At 39.6% G+C, this 19,541-nt stretch overlaps 1 protein-coding gene across 1 annotated transcript in view; it reads right to left on the bottom strand.

Moving 5' to 3' along the window:
• The window catches only part of NTM (neurotrimin), a 1,253,923-nt gene that overhangs the window by 913,089 nt on the left and 321,293 nt on the right, over positions 1-19,541 (bottom strand). The gene's annotated exons all lie outside the window — the stretch shown is intronic.

Genomic DNA, 19,541 nt, shown 5'->3' on the forward strand with positions numbered 1-19,541 from the left:
CTCAGGTCTTATAGGTTCCCTCTTTTGAAGGATGTGGAGCTCTGGAGGCTATATGACCATCTGTTATAGTGGGAGACCATGGGTTGGAATTGATAGCTAGTGATATATTTTCAATTCTAAAACTCCAAGATTCCAAGACTCCACAATTCTTAAGACGAGGTGTTTCGAGAAAATTCTCATGCCTGGAATGTCTATATAATGGCATATTGCTTTCATGTTTTCTTTGTTGCTTTCAAGCTCCATCTCATAATTCTTGACTTGGGGCTTTACTTCTTCCTGAGTGAGCAAAACATGGTGTTGATGTATCCCAGAAATACTGAACACAAGTTTTTATTTCTTCTAGACCACAAAGATCAATAAAGAAGACAGGAAAATCTCTCTTTCTGGGAGTAGTGCATTAAAATTGAAATAAAACTCAATGTAGTGGAATCTAGCAGGAGGTGGGAAGGAAGAGGATGAAAACTCCTCACTGCAGTCTATTCTTTTTAAATTCTACAACCTACAATTTTGTTTATATGCATTTGAAACTGTCTGACCATCATCACACTCCACCCCAGAAGTGGCCTCAGGGACTGGCAACATGGTCCCCATATAAGTCCAACATAAGCAAAACATCATTGATATTAGAGTCTAGAAATGTAAAGATCAATGAACAAGAGTGGGTAACTGGGCCCAACTAAATTCTAAGTAGAATGCGGTACAAAATTTCCTTGAAAAATAATCAGTTTGCTACTCCCGAGATCCTCATCGCTTCCTCTTGTGTTTTAAAACCAAGTAGCAGCCTTCTCTGCAAAGGGATGCTTGTAGAAGATGAAAGAGCTGGAAAGCACTGGATGATGCTGTTGGGGAGACAGCAGGAGTTTTCAGATTTCTCAGTATGGGATTCTGCAGAAACTTGTAAATAGCAAAGGCATTACCCGAGGAAGTTCCAATTGTGTTTTCCCTTGGTCTAAGCAGGAGACGCAATCTTTGCTCTTGCCTGCCTGCTGACTCCCAATTGAAACCCTAAGGAGACAGCCAAAAGGGTTAAAGGTTACAATCAGACTTCTTCCTTGAAACCTTCTCAATTTTACTGGAAAAGAACTGACTACTTCTCATCTGACCCCATCTGGACATGAAACTCCCTGGGGACTTTCCCAGGTCTACACCCCACCTTTTCCTTTCGTTTCCCATATAAAGAATGCAGCAGTGGGCAATGGGAGGGACATAGTAGAGCACCTGGGTTCGAATCACAGTTCTGTTATTTACTACCTGGGTGAACTCTCTGGGCCTCAGTCTTTTTATCTGTAAAATGAAAAACCTCTTGAATCTTAGCTGCATATCATCCAGGGAGAAACATGAGTCCCTGAGCTTTGAATGAAGTTCAGCTCTCATCTCAGTTTTTGAAATAGATGACCCTTTGCTCAGAAGCTAACATTTCTATAATACTTGTTTGCAAAGTACTTTCCTTACAGATAGCCTTGGAGATAGGTTGATAATTTTTTTTTTAATTGTTACACCATCCAATAATCACAGAAACATATATTTAGTGCTAACTGTGTGTAAGGAACAGTCCATTCTAGGCACTGCAAACGTGCACAAAAAAATGAAAAATTATTCCTTCTTTTTAGGAGCTTTGATTTATTTTTTCTGGAAGGAGAAAGAGGGAAAATATAAAATGTAAACAGTTAATTAGAGGAGTTGGGGAGAGAACACTGATAACCAAGAGGGTCAGGAAAGGCTTCCTGTATACAGTAGTGCATGAGGTGAACTTGAAAGAAGATAGGGATTCTAAGAAGCAGAAACAAGAAAGAAGGGTATTCCAGGCCTGGGGAAAGGCATAGGAAGGAGAACTGGAATGACAAGTTGAAGGAACAGCAAGTCTTTCAGCTTTATTGGAACACAGAATGCCTAAAGGGAAACAACAGGAAATGAGTTCCCAACTTGTGCGTCCCAGGAGGCACAGGGCCTCTGGTACCTTTGGCACTCTGAGTATGCTTGGGATTGGTGATGGAACTGCTCAGGATCTTAGATGGATTTGGCTCTCTTTTGCTATAAGCTCTGGCTTGCTAAGGCTTGGCCTTTCTGATGGATATGAATCTCCTTTGGCACAGGCCCTTACTGCCTCTGGCTCTTTGAAGTTTGGGATCTCTCATTTAGGTCTGAGACCCTGGTAGCAGCAGGGAATAGCTGCAAATGATGATTCAGACCCTGGGAGCTAGATTGAATTCATATGCTCAGTGGCAGCTGTATAACCTCCTTCCAAGATGGTGAAGAATGAGATGCAAGTGCTCTGCTGTCTAAAACTTTCACTGATGAATTGGTCAAAATCGTGGATGGAGTACTTATTAAACTTGTGAATCACAACACTTTTGGGTAGCTGATTAATACACTGGACAACAGATCAGGACTGTGTGGGAAAGAGGAAAGAATGGTGGATTTAAAGTCAAAGGACCTGGGTTTGAATCCTAAACTCCTATTTAAAATCTACGTGTCCTTGGGCATGCCACCCAAACTTAAAGGGCTTCAATTTCTTCATTTGTAAAAGGAAAGGTTTTGGCTAGATGACTTCTAAGTTCCCTTCTTGATCTAAACCTATGATTTTAATGAGTAATCATGAGTCTCACTGAAAAGGTCCTATAATGTTATAGACCTTAATTAAATCAACACAATACAATGTACAAACAAGAACATCTGGATGCCTATTTAAATGAGCTGTTTCCCTGAAAGATGGGGAAATAGAAAAAAAAAGGCAAGAAAGAAATCTTGGTTGTCATCATTTTCTATAAAAGTTTAAACCATGTAAAGCAATTGCCACAACAAGGTGGCTAATATAACCCAGAAATTGCTTTAGCTAGCAAACATTCAATCTCCTTGTCAACTAGAAAGAGATGCTGTGGGAGCCAAAAGCAACACTGGTTTTGAACACAAACTTCTTTGTAAAACTCTTTAGAGGAGAATGACAGCAGATTGCAAGAAGCATTGCTTCATAAATAGAGAAAAAGCAGGAGAAACAAAAATATGTGTATAGAAAGTTTAATATGATGCATATCATCCCACAGGTGGTCCTAGATGAAATTCTCATGAAGACAATGAAAAAATGGAAGTTTGAATAAATTCATCTGCATTTCTGTAACGGCATATTTTTTATCACCTGTGGTAGAGAAACCACAGTTGGAACCTAGTACCTCCATCTAAGATATACTATACAAAGTTAAAATGGCACAAACGGAGATAAAATTGGGAACAATTGGATCAGACCAAGTATACACTGATGAGAGCTATAAATCTAGGTGACAATCTTAAAACCACTGAAGAATCATTTTACAAGATATCTCAGAGAGAGGAAAATACAAAAAGAATGGGGGAAAAATCACACATGATAGTATTACCTCCAAATGAAGATTGTCAAAAAATCAACAACTACTGACTTATTTGTCTACTTTTTCTTCTTTATAAAATCTTCATAAAAATGATCTGGACACTTATTGAATATATTCCTGATGAAAATATGAGAGGGAGCAGGCAAGCTTTCATAAATGAATTCCTACAGAAGACTATGTCTTTATAATCTTACAGTTGATTAAAAGAATACGAGATCCTACTGTGTTTCTTGTTATTGATTACAAATAAAGCATTTGACCTTAGAGAGCAAAACTGAGACTTAAAGAATCTTCATCCAAAAGGAGTCTCTTGTGTATAGATGATCATATGACTCACTGATTGATAAAAGCACACAACTAACTCAATTGATCAACAAGAATTATTAATTGAACTCAGTTCAATGACCCTCCATCTGATCATCAAGTGAGGCATAAATCAGGGATATCCATGCTCACCAGACACTTTCACTACGGTTATTGATGATGTTGTCTATAAGGTTCAGATTGAAGAAGTATGCCCTGTAGGTAGTGAGGTCCTCCAGAGAATGTGTAGATACATGAAAAAACATTTTTGAAGACAATGTATCAATCCAGATAAAGGCCACCCATTCCTCTCTAAAAACATGGAAACTTAGATTTAGGTCTGGAAGGAAACTTGGAGTCTATTGAGTCCAATTCTTTCACTTTATAGGTGAGGAAACTGAGGCACAGGGAGGTTGAACAGCCAGGGTCACACAGTGAGAAAGTGTTTGAGTCAGGATTTGAACTCAGGTCTTCCTGACTCTAAGTCCTACCACTATACCAACTAACTGCCTTTAAACCTGGCTTCTACAAAGCCTGTATATAGTTTATAATTATACTTTTAGTAAGAGAACAACAAAAGTGATGTCAAAGATAACAGGGATAAGAAGCATTTATAAAGCAGCTTTATTTGAATTGGAAGAAATATTCAAAAGCATCTTTTATAATAAATGTATACATATACAATATATACTCCATATGTTCAGCTATATGTTTCATTTTATATATGTATGGATGCATGGATGCATGGATGCATGGATAGGCAGCTAGGTGGAGTAGTAGGTAGAGTGCCAGACTTGGAGTCAGGAAGATTCATCTTAATGAGTTCAAATCTGGCCTCAAACACTTACTAGCTGTGTGACTCTGAGCAAGTCACTTAACCCTGTTTGCCTCAGTTTCCTCATCTGTGAAATGAGCTGGAGAAGGAAATGACAAACCATTCCAGTATCTTTGCCAAGAAAACCCCAAATGGGGCCACAAAGAATCACGCATAACTGAAACAACTGAACAACAACAATAATGCATGGATAGATAGATGGATAAATAAATAGAATAGGTAGAGAGAGAGAAATAGATGGATGGATGGATGGATGGATGGATGGATAGATAGATAGAGAAAACTAGGGCTTTTTCTTTTCCTCTCATACAAATCTCATTTTAGGGATGTTGTCTCTGCTCAGGGGAGGCTTATATTTGGACCTTTATTTGGGACCTGGTACCTAAGGGATCTAGTTATATAGGCTATAATGCAGATATTCTAGAAGGACATTGAAGTTTCCAGATCTGAATGAAGTTACTCAAAGAAGGCTTTATGGAAGAGGTGAATCTTAAAGCGGAATTTAAAAAAAATTAAAAAAGACATAGCTTGAAGAAAGAAAGGAGAAAACTTCACACAGAAAGCAAATCTTACTCATTAGCGTGACCCTGGCATAGTCTTTTACAGCATGTTAACAGTTTGGTTTAATACACAGAATTCCCTTACCTACTTAGCATATGTGCCTGAACGTGAAATGCATGATTAAAGGGCCTTGCTTTTTTTCCTTCCCTTCCCAGAATGCCTCACATCCTCTGCTTCTCACCAGCCACTTGTCTCTGGAGCCACATGGGGCCATGTGCTTGCTAGAATGGTAGAGAATTGCAGAGATAGAGGGTGGCATATCTCTCTCTGGATGGTGAGGGCTGTGTGTGAACACAGATTACAGAAGGCATGACTCTGTCATCCAGACATAGAGTGGAGGGAGACTCGGCAGAGGGCAGGCTGGGAAATGGATTTACAGGGTTTCTTTCCTCAAAGGAATACCTGGGAGCATTTGCCCATCAATGGAGGCAGGTCAGTAAGATAGACAATAGTGCCAATTAAAGGCAAAATATGGAAGAGCACTTTCCTGTGATGAAAGAATCATCGGAGCTCATGATAGTACATGTCTCTCCCTCTAGTTTGCCATCTTCCTTCAGAAAATCATTTTCCCCCCTCAAACTTGCTAAAAGAGTGAAATATTTTCCATTTCTCTTGTGATAAATCTCCCAGGATGATAAGAAGTCAGGAAAAACAGGTTGAGAAATGCTTGTAAAGTCAGACCCACTATGCCTGATCCCATTATGACAAAGAAAATTAAAATCAAAACCTCTCTATAAAAATATATTTTCAAATATGATGTGGAAAGGCTCATTTACTTTAAGCAATATTCAATACAAAATAATTCTAGGACAAGAAAAGATTTTGTACAGTCTCTTGGAAGCAGAATGTTAGAGGTGGATGTGATTTTAGTGGTAATTAATCTGTAACTCTCACTTTACAGAGGAGGAAACTGAGGCTATAGAGCAGCAGCCACCTTTACAAGGTCACACAACCAGAATACAGCAGGCCTAGGACATAGACCAGCCCAAGTCATATGATTCCCTAATCAGAGTTCAGTATATCTTAAGTATTTAGTTGGCTAGAGCCTGGTGGCGCAATGGATAGAGAGCAGGACCTAGAGTCAAGAAGACTGGAGTTCAAATCTAGTAACCAGCTGTGTGACCCTGAGCAAGTCACTTATGCCTGCCTCAGTTTCCTTATCTGTAAAATAGGGATAATAATAGCATCTACTGCCAAAGGTTGTTTTAAGGATAACATAAAACAATATTTGTAAAGTGCTTTGTAAACCTTAAAGAATCATATAAATGCTAGTTATTGTTACCATTTGCATTTCTACTATCTTTTCACTACATTACACTGGCTGTACTTGGATCCCTGTTTGACAGTCACAAGAGCAGAGTTAGTAAGCATGGGTGCTGATAGCCAGGGCTGCAGCTGAAGCTTAGTGGGAAGGCGAATCCCCTTTCCATCGCAAATCAGAGGCTATATAGTTAAAGCCCCTAAAGTACAGTACCTGACCCCATTGTGAGGTGGATGGCAGACAATGTTCCTGTATAATATAGTAATATATTTCCTTGTTTCAAATCCTCAAGTAAGTGGTTTTCTCTGATCTTTTCAGAACTCATTCCTGTTGGCTCCAAAGCTGATCTGAGCCCTTTCAACATCTTCTCATGCCCCTCCAAAAATCCAGAATAACCTTGGGGCTGTCACCAATATGTAGCACACCCCTGATGCCATCATCAGTCTTTGATGTGAGAGTCAAAGTCTAGGTTTCTCCTATCCTTAGCTTTGCTCACCCCTGTCTATAAGCTGGGGATAAGATCATACTGCCAAATGTCAGAGTCCTCTTCATCCCCAACAATGCTTGAAGTGGAGGGGCCCAGGACTATTTGGAGATTGTGCAACAGAAACCTGGAAATCAGTGGGGCTACAATGTTGTGTATAAAAGCATTCCTCAGTGTGCATACTCCCAATCATCCATTTCCATGTTCAGAGGGCTTGGTTTCAAATTCCAGCTTGGCTAACATGGGGAAGCCATTTCTTTGAGTGCTAATTTCCTTATTTATGAAAGAAAGAAAGAAAGAAAGAAAGAAAGAAAGAAAGAAAGGAAGGAAGGAAGGAAGGAAGGAAGGAAGGAAGGAAGGAAGAAGAAGAAGAAGGAAAGAAAGAAAGAAAGAAAGAAAGAAAGAAAGAAAGAGAAAGAAAGAAAGAAAGAAAGAAAGAAAAAGAAAAAAGAAAAGATGTTAGACCTGATGATCTCTGAGGTCCCTTTCAGTTGTATGATTCCTTGAGTCTATTAGAAAAATAAAAGCAGCATAGAGTAGTGAATAAGGCCCTGGACTTGGAACCAAGTTCAGGGTTCAAATTACCCTTCAGACACCTACCAGTTATGTGACCCCTCCCCTGTAAAATCAAGAAGTCATACTGCATGGTCCCGTATAGCTCTGAATCTAAAATTCCATCACTCCTAGGTAAGGTGATTTTCATATCTATTTTGAGGATCCTTAATCTGCCTATTTCCTTATAGCTCTACCAAAAACACAGATAGAATACATATAGTTCCATGCCTGTGTCTGAAACTGCCCACAAGAACAGCAAGGATAGCTGCAAGCATAGATGCGACACCTTCATCCACAAAGTGAAACCACCTGATGTATGTCAGGGTATATGTCTAAGTCCCAGGAGCCCAGATGCCTCCAGTTAGCTGTTACCATCTATAAGTCAACAGAGGTAAGTGACCAAAACATCCCAGGGAGTACTATATACTGCTCTAAGACTGGCCCATTGGCTAGCCCTCAAGGAAAGAGGTCCAGGAGCTTGTCCTCAATTATTTCATGCCCTGGGCCTTTTTCAGTCATGACAATTATACCTGGTAGTAGGTAAGGAAGGAAAGTGGCTTTGTAGGTGTATATTTTCAGCAAGGGTAGCAGTGAGTCTACATTTTGTGGTTATATTCACATGTATATAGATACATATATCTGCATACACATGCATGCACGCACATACACACACATGCATACACACCTGCACACACACAGAGTCCTTGGACTTTTATGGCAGGTCTCTCTTTGGCTAGGCTAGGCTGGGTGTAATGGGGACAAAGCAAAGCCCCTGTAAGGTGTCACATCAGCAGGACTCCAGTATTGATAGAATCATCCCTTAATTCACTCTGAACAGTGCCATTTAATTACCTTGATTCATGCTTTGTTTTGCTAAAGTGAATGTCACAAATTGAGCAGCTCCACTCTGAAAATAAAGTTGGCAGCTTGAATGTTTTGGTAATGGGAGCTGAAATGTTATCCATCTCTCTCCCTTGTCCTTGTTCCCATTCTCCCCCATCTACGCTTCTTTTCCTTTCTTCCTTCCTTCCTTCCTTCCTTCCTTCCTTCCTTCCTTCTCCTTCCTTCCTTCCTTCCTTCCTTCCTTCCTTCCTTCTTTCCTTCCTTCCTTCTTTCCTTCCTTCCTTCCTTCCTTTCTTGTTTCTTTTAAGTATAAAGTATAAAATATTAATTTTGAGTAGAAGTAAAATGAAGCCCTCTGGAAATGGATTCTAGGAAATAAAGCCATAACCTGACTTAATTAAGAAGTCATTATGCTGAAAAGCCCACACTAAAAGTCTCCATGTTTCAGTATAGAAAGAATAACTTTTGGAGAAGTCAAGTCAGGTAATGTTGAGAGATCTGAGGAACTAGGATAATCTGTTGCACGGTATTATGAAGAAAAAAAAAATGGAAAAAAAAGTAGCTTGTTTTTCCCCCTTCAGACCATGATGAGGTTAGAATGAGCACCTGGGATATCCACGTTATCTTCTTCAGATATGGGACTATCCCTGGGTGCATGTCATGTGGGCATCCCTCATATTTCTCCACCCTATGTCTGCTCAGGTGTCTGAAAAAAAAAAAGCATGGGGAGAAGTGGGCCATGCAAGGAAGCTCCAGGGAGTGTGGTTAGCCCCCTGCTGCTCTCAGGATGGCAGCAACTAATTAGCCCCACAAATTTATAGGCTCTGGGGATGTGAGCAGATGGGTATTTAACAGCAGATCCAATTTGTCCTCCATTAATTCCATAGTGATACCTGAGTTTATTGGAGTTTTATTTGGCTTCCTCTGTTTCAAAGTCAGTTCTCCCACTTCCCCCTGTCTTTTGACAAACAACCATATTTTCACATACCTTCAAGGAAGATACATAGGATCAACTTTGACTTGCTTGGTTGAGCCTTCTCATGGTCTTTGAGGCATCTAACAGGCTGGTTCTGCACGGATCTTAGTTCTAAATCTCTTTCCTTTTTTCTCTTGCTCTCTCCAACACATACAAGATTTTTTTTTGGGGGGGAAAGAAAGTCTTTGAAGGAAGGAAAGGAATTGAAGTCTCAGCACCTATGGACAAACTCACCATTACTGTTGATTCAGGCTATCTCCAAATATGATAATTGTGGGTTTTACTTTGAGAAAATCACTTAACCTTCCTAAAATTCACTTTATTCGTCCGTAAAGTGAGAAGGTCGGAAAAGATAGGCTCTGATGCCCCTTTCAGCTCCAGATACAGGATTCTATAATCCATAGCACCTAAAGGACTCTAATCAAAGATGAAACCTGGCATTCTTATTTCTGGAGCAAAGTCCACTGAGCTGAAGTAGGAGAGGTAGTGAGGTAGGCCTAAAGTATGGTATGAATTATATCCAAAACCGTGAATAGAATTGCATAATTATGAAGCCAGGGTTTATGAACTGAATAGGAGTTAGGGTGTAAAAAGATTATGCACTAGGTATTGAACTTTTTAGGAAAGAGACAGAGAGAGACCTGGAGGTCCACTGATGATAACAGCAAGGATCTGTTGAATTTTAATGGGAAAAAAAGATGGTTTCTAAGTAAGGGCAGCAGAGGGAGGGTCTGAATGTAACAGAGGGCATCAAGGAATAGGCCAACAGTGTGGTTTAAAGAAAAGAGCACTAGACTTGGAGTTAGGAAGACATGTTCAATTGCTACCTCAGTTATTTACTAGCTGTGTGGTCTTAGACAATTCATTTAATTTCTCTAGACCTCAGTTTCCTTACCTCTAAAAGTGAAAGAGCTGAACTTGATCACCTCTGAGGGTCCTTCCAACCTTAAATATGTGATTTTAAGGTCCTATGATATTTTCTTTCCCTTGTTTGTGAGGTGTTTTGAGAAAAGGAATAGCTAGCTTTGGAGAGGACATCAAAAGATATCTTTAATAGAAATCTAGGTTTCAATGAATATCAGGATAAGAAAAGAATGTAAAAGGAGGAGTCTAGGGCAAAGGAGGAGTTTGCACATAATAGGAGACAGTTACAGAGAATAGAGTAAAAAGAGAAAATGGAAAGTGTAGAGGTAAGGCTGAAATTATGGATGAGATTATGGGGACAGATACTAGAAAAATATGTTTTTGAAGCAAGAGAGGGCAGGTGAGCCTAGGAGAGACAGTCTTACAGTAGGTGTAACAGCAGTGAGAATCAAGGTCCCCACCCTCTTCCTCTTACCAACAACCCTATTCCCTAACCTTCACCTAGAATTGTCTTTCTTCCTCCTCCCAACCCTTGTAGGAGCCCAAGCCAGCAACGAACTAACAGCCTTTAAGTATGAAGATAGCAGTCTATAGACTGAAGCATGGAGAAAATGGTGACTGCCATTCAAGGAGAGAAAGTGACAAACTCCTCATATGTTAGTGCCTTGGATAGAGCTTGGACTGCCCTGCCCTAGGTATGACTCTGGCAGTGATCCCCGTCTGGAAATGGCCCTGTCATGGGAAAAGCTAACTTCTGTTTGGTAGGTTTTCTATCTCTCCCCAACATCTCCCTTTTAATAGTTTGTTGACATTTCTACAGTCTTTTAAATTTTACAAATTTTTCTCAAATCTGTGAGGTTGGTGGAGCAAATGTTATTTCCTTTTCCTCCTTTTCATGGTTGAGGAAACTGAGTCCAGGGAAATTCATCAAATAACAAAAAATCTCCTGATACAACTGTCCAGAGATGTCTTCTAACTCTGGAATCCCTAAGTCTATGAATTCCTCAAATCCTTATAGAATGTTAAGTCTGGAAAGGGCCATACTAAATAATGTAGCACAAATCCCTCAGTTTTGTACATAAAAAATGGAGGTCCAGAAATTTTGGTGATTTGCCCCATTCTATAGAACTACCCAGTGGTGGGGCCTGAACTAGAAACCAGACCTTCTGCCTTCTACTCCAACACTCTATCTACTACTGCACATTGTCCTGGCCTAGAGGAAAGGAAATGAATGTCTAGGTCACAGTGAAATTCTATCTTAGTTTCCTTATCTTATGGAACAGCTAGATGACTCAGTGGATACAGGATTGGGCCTAGATTCAGGAGGACCTAAGTTCAAATCTAGTCTCAAATACCAACTAGCTTTGTGATCCTGGGCAAGTCATTTAACTTCTGTCTGTCTCAATTTCTTCAACTGTAAAATGGGAATAATAATAGTACCTAGCTCGGACGACTGTTGTGAAGATCCTATGAGATAATATTTGTAAAGTGCTGAGTGCAGTGCTTGGCACACAGTAGACACTTAAATGTTTGTTTCTTTATTCTCCCTCATCTATAAAATTAGAGGGCTGCTTTACATAATAATAGTAGTAGTAGTAATAATAATAGTAATTATAATAGCAGCAGCAGTAGCAAACATTTACATTGTTTTTTAAGGTCTGCAAAATGTTTTATGTTATCTTATTTGCTCCTTACAACATTTTGTGAGGTATATGTTATCCCCAATTTATAGATGATTAACTTTAATTGCTTTAATAACTTTATATAACCATATGACTAAATCACTTTAATTAAACTCAACTTTAAATGAGCTGCCACTGAGTCACCTAGCTACCCCATAGGTAAGGAAATTAAGACAGAATTTTGTTATGTTCCTAGACACACATTCCCTTTTCCCTAGCCCAGAGCAACATGAAGTAGTAGTTTGCAAACTCTAAGATTTGCAAAGCACTTTGTGTATGTTGTCTGATTTCGTCCTTATGACAACCCTGCCACGGGGGTGCTATGATTATTCCCATTTTGCAGATGAAGAAAAGGAGCTGAAAGAGGTTAAGTCATTTTGCCCAAGGTCACACACCATTAGCAAGTATCTGAGAAAAGATTTGAACTTAGGTGTTCTATTCATTGTGCCACCTTGCTGCCTCTAGATGAGGAAACAGAAGTAGAGAGAGTGCCTAAGAATCTGAGGCAGAAGCCTTCTATCTAGAAATCTATGATTCTATAAACCTGCCTTTAACTGAGAATATGCCTAGACATTGTAATTAAACTACCATCACACTCCCCTAGGAATGGATGGGTGAAGAGCCTGTGTCAGATTCAGTCTAGCTTTAAGATGCAATATGAGCATTATGACATCCCTCTTGCTCAAAAGCTTTGTTTTGTTTAGACTCATTTCGGCTCTCTTGAAAGATGAAAATCTCTATTGTGTGTAGGGTATTTGGATTGACAACAAGCAGTCACAATTCCTTTCAGTGACATGGGAAATGTATATACCTTAGTGGCAAACCTTGACTCAAGCATAAAATGTTGTTTGGTGTTTTGATTTGTTTTGCTTGTTTTTTATTTCATTTCATTTCATTTCATTTTATTTTATGCCTGTTTTTTTTTAACACTGTGGTCACCATCCCATTCCATTCATGTTCTACCACACTGCCAGTAGGACCCCTGTTCAAGAATGGCACATCACAGTGAGTATAACTGGGCAGATGTGTGAAAAAGAAGGCAAGCATAAAGGTCCTTTGGTTGTAGATGAGGAGGAAATGGAAGTTCTAGGATGTCAGAGCACTTAGTCAAAATCGCCTCTGAGGGTACAAGTCAGATTCGCTTATTCCCAGTCATGTATGCTGTCAGTGAGTTCTGTAATATCAAAGCTTTTCCACATGACCAAAGGGAACAAGTTCAAGTCAAAAGTCATCATATATTTCTCAGCAATCCAGCCAAAAGAGAAGATCTTTGAGGGAGGACAGGCTGAGCTTGGGAGATAGAGCATGGGAAGCAAAGAAAACCACATCTCAGAAGTTGAACTTTGGGACTAATAACTAAGAAATAATTTACATTGACAATTGTCCCTGAAGCAGTGCGTTAGAGTAGAAAGAATGCTAAGCTTTGAATGAAAAAATAAAAATAAAAACAGAGTTCAAGTCCTGGAAGACCCGTATTGTGTGAGCATGGGTAAGTCATATTCCCTCTCTAAGCCTTCACTTAATTATCTCTGAAGTGTAGATAAGGACATTTACTCAACCTATTTCATAATATTTGTGTGAGGAAAACATGGTATAACCATTAAATTGCTAGAGAATTGTGAGCTATTATTGAGAACATTGATCTGGTTCAGAGGACAACTGAGGTTTCCTATAGCAGAAACTTCTCTCTTTTTTTTTTTTACATGTACCGGACCTAATATTTCACTGGTACATGGAACCCCCAATAAGCAAATTCCCTTAACCAATATAAGTAGGTAGCTGCTCATAGTCTTAGAGCTGCAATGACGAATAGTTTGTTGAAGGACAGGGGTGTCCTCTTTGGTGAAATGAAGTAGGGGAAAGAAAAATAGAATGGGAATGAAAAGCCCTTGGTTTGTGTCCCAGCTCTGCCACAGATTGTATGTCCTTGAGTAAAGCATGTGATCTCTCTTGGCCTCAGTATATAGGCCATCTTTAAAAGGAAAGTTGGACAAGATGATTACCAAGGTTTGTGCAATGATTGATTGATTGATGATGAACAGATTGATTCCAGCTCTCACAAAGTACCTATGAAATTTCAGATCACTCTCAAACCTCCCTAATTTTGCTTAGTAACCTATTATGAATCTATCATTCAGATGTTGTTGGAAATCTTTATTGGAAACGACTTGTGTTTTAAACCTTTACAAATTCTCAGATTGTCAAGTTCCATATGTTCACTGTTTTTTCCTATCAAAGAGAAGTATTTTCATTGGTTTATCCTCAAGCTACTTTTTTTATATTATAAAGATCTATTGAAATAAAGTTCTGCCTGGATAAATAGGATACTAACAAACACAAGTGCAATGGAGGTTTACAAGAAATCATGGGGAAGAACAAGGACTTAGAGCTTATGCCATTGTGGGTCTCTCTCACTAACCAATTTGTCCCCCATTGGTCTGTTCTGAGCCCTCTTCTCCCTCTATATTCTCATGTAGTAATCTCCTCAACTCCAATTAGTTCAATTATTATCTCTACACAGATAATTATCTATTGGGTCTCTTGACATACAGGATTTCATCTCTTCTACCTGTCTATTGAACATCTCACGCTGCATGTTATATATGCATCACAAACTCAAAACATCCCAGACTGAACTCATCATCTTTTCCCCTAGACCTAACTCCACTTTCAAACTTCATCATTACTGTGAAGGTACCACCATCTTCAGATAGCAAAGATAGCAACCTAGCTCTTATTCTCAACACCTTACTTGCACTCACCCCCTATAGCCTTTGTCAAGTCCTAATGATTCTACCTTCACTATATCTCTCATGTATTCCTCCTTCTCTCTCATGACCCTGCCAGCACATTGGTGTAGACCCTCACTACCTTATGCCTGGACTCTTGCCATTGTCTTGTTGGTTTTCCTGTTACCGGTCCTACCCTGTTCCACTCTGCTGCCAAAGTGATATTCTTAAGGTTCAGAGTCTGATCATGTCACTTACCTACTCAACAAAATCCATTGGAACGAACGAAAGGAGGTAAGAAGCATTTATTAAGCTAATACTGTATGGTAGTCACTGTGTAAGCACTTGATAAATATTGTCTCATTTGATCCTCATAATAACCCTGAGAGGTAGATACTATTATTATCATCCCCATTGCACAGTTGGGGGAAACTGAGGCAAACAGAGCTTAAGTGGTTTGTCAGGGTGCCAGAGTGACTAATGGTCTTAGGCTGGATTTGAACTCATGTCTTCCTGACTCCAGGTCAGGCTCTCTAGGTGCTTCAAGGTGGCTTCCTGCTACCTCCAGGAAAAAAAAAATGTGTCAGCTTTTAAAGCTCTTCATTACCCAAACCCCTTCTAGAATTTCAATCTTACTGCTCTTTATGTCCCTCCATGTACTCTCTAATCCAGAGATACTAACCTCTTTGCTGTGCCTCACATGTCTCACACAAGTCATTCCATCCCTGACTCTTCCTCATCACTGGCTACGTCTCGTGCCTGGAATACTCAGTATCCCCATCCTTAAGTCCTTCCTTGGAATTCTGCAAGGTTTAGCTTCAATCCTACCTTCTACAAAAGGCCTTCCTATCTCCCATCTCTTCCCATTGCTAGCATCTTCCCTCTGAGATTATCCCCAATTTATCCTGATATAGCTTGTTTGTACACAGTTGATTTCCTGTTATTTCCCCTCAGAACATGAGCTTTCTGAGGGTAGAAACTATTTTGGTCTCTCTCTGTATCTCTAGCACTTAGCACAGTGACTGGCACATAGTAAACACTTAGTGACTTCATCTTCATCTTCTAAAGCAAGGATTGGAATCCTAGGGTTTGCTTGCCAGGGATGGTACAAGAGCCATTTTTTCAGTGGTGTTTGGATTGGTTTTAATAGCTAGTTGGCATATTCCCTGTATCCTCCCCCCTACCCCCAGAGAGAATATGACTCTTATACTCTGAAAGGCTGAAATCCTTTGCTCCAGAGAGTGGAAGCAAGAGTTCAAGAGACACAAGGGGAAAGGAAAAGAAATGATTTGTGCTACAGAGTTTGGCCTCCTCATTTACAGAATTATTTAGCTTAATTTAACGAAAAATGAAGGTCTACTTTGTAGCCCACATTGCAACTAAGACCACATTGCTTTAATACTACCAAGTAGCTGTCTGTTAGGTCACAGGATCAGAGCTTTAGAACTAGAAGGGACCATATTATTGTACAGAGTCTAATGCTGAGCAATTAATAGGTCAAACAACAATTATTAAGCACTCACTATATACGAAGTACTGAATTAAGAACTAGGGATACCAAAGGAGGCAAAAGGCAGTCACTTCGCCCAGGAGCTCACAATCTAGGAAACTGAGACTCACCAAAGTCAAGAGACTTACCCAGAGTGATATTATCTTCTCTAGGAAACCTTTCCTGCTCTGATGATGCAGGGGAATACAATGTTTTACTCCCACCCCCAAGCTTTGCATTACATGGACCAATCATAGATTCCATACAATAATCATTTACTGTTTTATATTAGAAGCTATTCAACTTACCAGCGTCAGAGTTAGAATGACCTATGTCTGTGCTGCCTCTGATTGTGGGAGCTGGGTGACTCTGGGAAAGTTACCAGACATCTTGGTGCCCTCAGGCAATTCTCTAAGAATATACATTATAGAACAGTTGCCAATATGTCTTGTTAAAGGGAGTTTCCTTATTGAAAAGGTTCCTATGCCAATGAGATCTCTCTCTCTCTCACACACACACAGAGTTATTAACCTATGTCTTATCCTCCTAATAGATTATAAACTCCATGAAAACAGCAACAATGTGTAATCTAAGATTGTCTCTTCACTAGTGTCTAGCACAGTGCTTTACTCACAGTAGGTATGTAACTTACATTATTCTAATAGATTGTTTTATTAAGAACACTTATTTTTGTATTTCAGCATTTTTTCTTTAACATATAATACCTTGGGAATAGAAAACTCTTTGCAAGAATATTTTGATGGAAACCACATTTTAGGGAAGAGAATGAGCATTATGGTGCAGTGGTTAGAGTGCCTAGCCTGGAGTCCGGAAGACAAGTTCAAATCTAGCCTCAGATATAGCTGTGTGACTGACCCTGGGCAAGTCACTTAACGCTGTTTACCTCTGTTTCCTTATTTGTAAAATGAGCTGGAGAAGGAAATATAAACCACTCCAATATCTTTTCCAAGAAAATCTCAAATGGGGTCATGAAGTCAGACACAACTGAAATGACTGAACAAAAACAACAACAAATGAGCATTTATATAGTGTCTACTATGTGTTAGGCACTGTGTTAAGGGCTTTTTATAAATATCTCATTTGAGACTTACAACCTTGTGAGGTAGTTATTATTATCTCATTTTACATTTGAGGAAACTGAGGCAAAAGAGGTTAAGTGACTTGCCAAGGGTCACAAAATGAGCAAGTGTCTGAAACTGGATTTGAACTCAACTCTTCCTAATTACACGCCTGATATTCTATCCACTGTTCCTTCACTTGGACATTAAGAAGCTAGACTGAGCAGTGTAGGGCAATGAGAATGGTAAATCCCTTTCATATGAGGACTGGTAGAATGAATGTATGGAGTGGTGCCTGGAGAAGAGAAGACTTAAAATGTCATGGAAGGACAGTCATGTAGAAGAGGCATGAGACTTGTCTCTTCGGTAACTGCAGGAAAAATAAGGAGAAGTAGTTAGGAGTCACAAAGGGGAAAGGCTGATGCCAGGAGAAAAAAAAAAAGTATAGACCTCCTAACAATTAGAGGTGTCCCAAAGTGGAATGAGTTGCTCCAGCAAATAATGATTTCTCTCTCTGTGTGTGTTTCTCTCTCAAATGACTTGCCCAGAGCTACAACACAGCTAAAAAGTATCTGAAGTCATATTTGAACTCAGGTCTTCCTGACTCCAGTGCCAGTGCTCTATCTACTGTACCATCTAGCTGTTCTGAGTTTTCTCTTAATGGAAGCCTTCAGGTAGAGACTGGATGACCATTTGTAGGAGCCTTTATGGTTGGGGAAGGGGTGTGTGGGGGTGTGTGGGAGGTATCAGATTTCTTGTTCCAGTACAGGTTGGTCTGGAAGGCTGTTGAACTCTCTACCAACCCTGAAAGTCTATCAAGCAAATAACTTTACAAGAAATCACCACATTAGAACAATTTAAGTCTTTGTCTCCAAGGCTGAACATGAGTTAATTTCTGCTCCAGCCTTGTTTCCCAGTGGTGGTGTTACTACTACTGTTTTGGTTAATGACCCTGGTAACACTCCCAAAGCATGCCCGAGCATCCTGCTCTTGTCATAAACCGTTAACAACTGCTGCCACCTTACCAGTGCTTTTAATTTCTCAAAGCTTCCCCCTCACCATCATCCAATGTTATCATCATAACAACTCTGAGAAGGAGCTATAATCAGAACTACCTTTATTTTACAAATGAGGAAACAGAGACTTATTCTGTGCTATAGAGATAGAGACTGGCCCTGTGATATCACCGGTATAGATAATTCTTTGGTGAGGGGAGTCCTGCTAACAATTCAGGCTGACACTTCCTTTGCAATTTACAATCTTAGGAATTGCCTAGACCTCTGAAAGGTTAAGTAATTTGCCCAGAGTCACAAAACCAGTGCCTATCAAGAGCAGGACTTGAACCAAGCTCTTTCTGGCTTGGAAGCTAGCTCTCTGTCCATAGAGGAGGAATACCATACCCTATTTCTCTGTTCTCTGGTATATGGGTGGTTTAGTGGCAGACCCTGTGACTAGAATCCAGGACTCCCGACTTCCAGCCTTGATCTTTCTTTATTAGACCATGCTGCCCTCCTACATACATGACAATGATAATACTCCTGACTCTCTTTTTGTCTGACATGGGCTCTGGGTTGTTTTCTCAGGTATGGAGATTATACTGATCCTTGATCCTCTTCCTTGGAGCCACTAAGACATACATGAGATACAATTGGTTGGGGATGATGGCATTGCCTTTGGCCACGGACAGATTCATATCATGCCTAATGTAAGCTTTCATCATTCTAAAAAAGATACAACCATCGGTGTGCTGCCAAATGTTTAACAACTATCTCTCCATTTAAATGCATACATATATGTGTATACACAGAGATATGATACACATACACTCAGGATACACTTTTAAATTTCATCTGCAACATTAACATTTCCACCATCATTTTCTTAAGCTTAGACAATCAATGAAACAATAAATCAAGCCTTGATTTGTATTGTTTGCCATTTGCTGATTTCTAAGGTATAAATATACCAACATGGAAAATTCAACAATTGGCTCTCAGGAGCCAGTTCAAGATTGTTTCTGCATATTCCTAGACATAAGACTACATTGAAAGACACAAAAGCTCTTAAAATCACACACATATGGAAAGTACCTTAGAGGACCACTAGTCTACCATTTCCTAAATTAGTTTTTACCACAGAACACATCGGGGTTGGAAATGTTTCAACAAAATTCATTATGATTCATTCAGGAGTCTGGGGTTATGTGTCTGGGAAAGTTTGTTGCAAAATAAAGGAAATAATGTCACTTTCCATACTGGAAAAAATGCAATAACATTTTATTAAAAAAAACATAGTTCTATTCTTATGCCTCACAGTGACAGGAAAGTGACTGTGGGTGCTTGAAGGTATCAGTGTATCTCAGGCTCTGGTTGCCATGCCGGACAAACTTCAAGAGAAGCAGTTAATTGTGGGAAAGTCTCCACAGCCATCAGTTCTGAAAAAGGCCCCATATCTAGGTCATGTAGAAATTAATTCAAATATATAAGAAGAGGAAACATTCTCCAGTAGTTAAGAAGTC

The sequence above is a fragment of the Phascolarctos cinereus genome, unplaced genomic scaffold (assembly GCF_003287225.1).
Source record: "Phascolarctos cinereus isolate Bilbo 61053 unplaced genomic scaffold, phaCin_HiC Scaffold_726;HRSCAF=1367, whole genome shotgun sequence".
In the NCBI taxonomy this organism is placed as follows: domain Eukaryota; kingdom Metazoa; phylum Chordata; class Mammalia; order Diprotodontia; family Phascolarctidae; genus Phascolarctos; species Phascolarctos cinereus.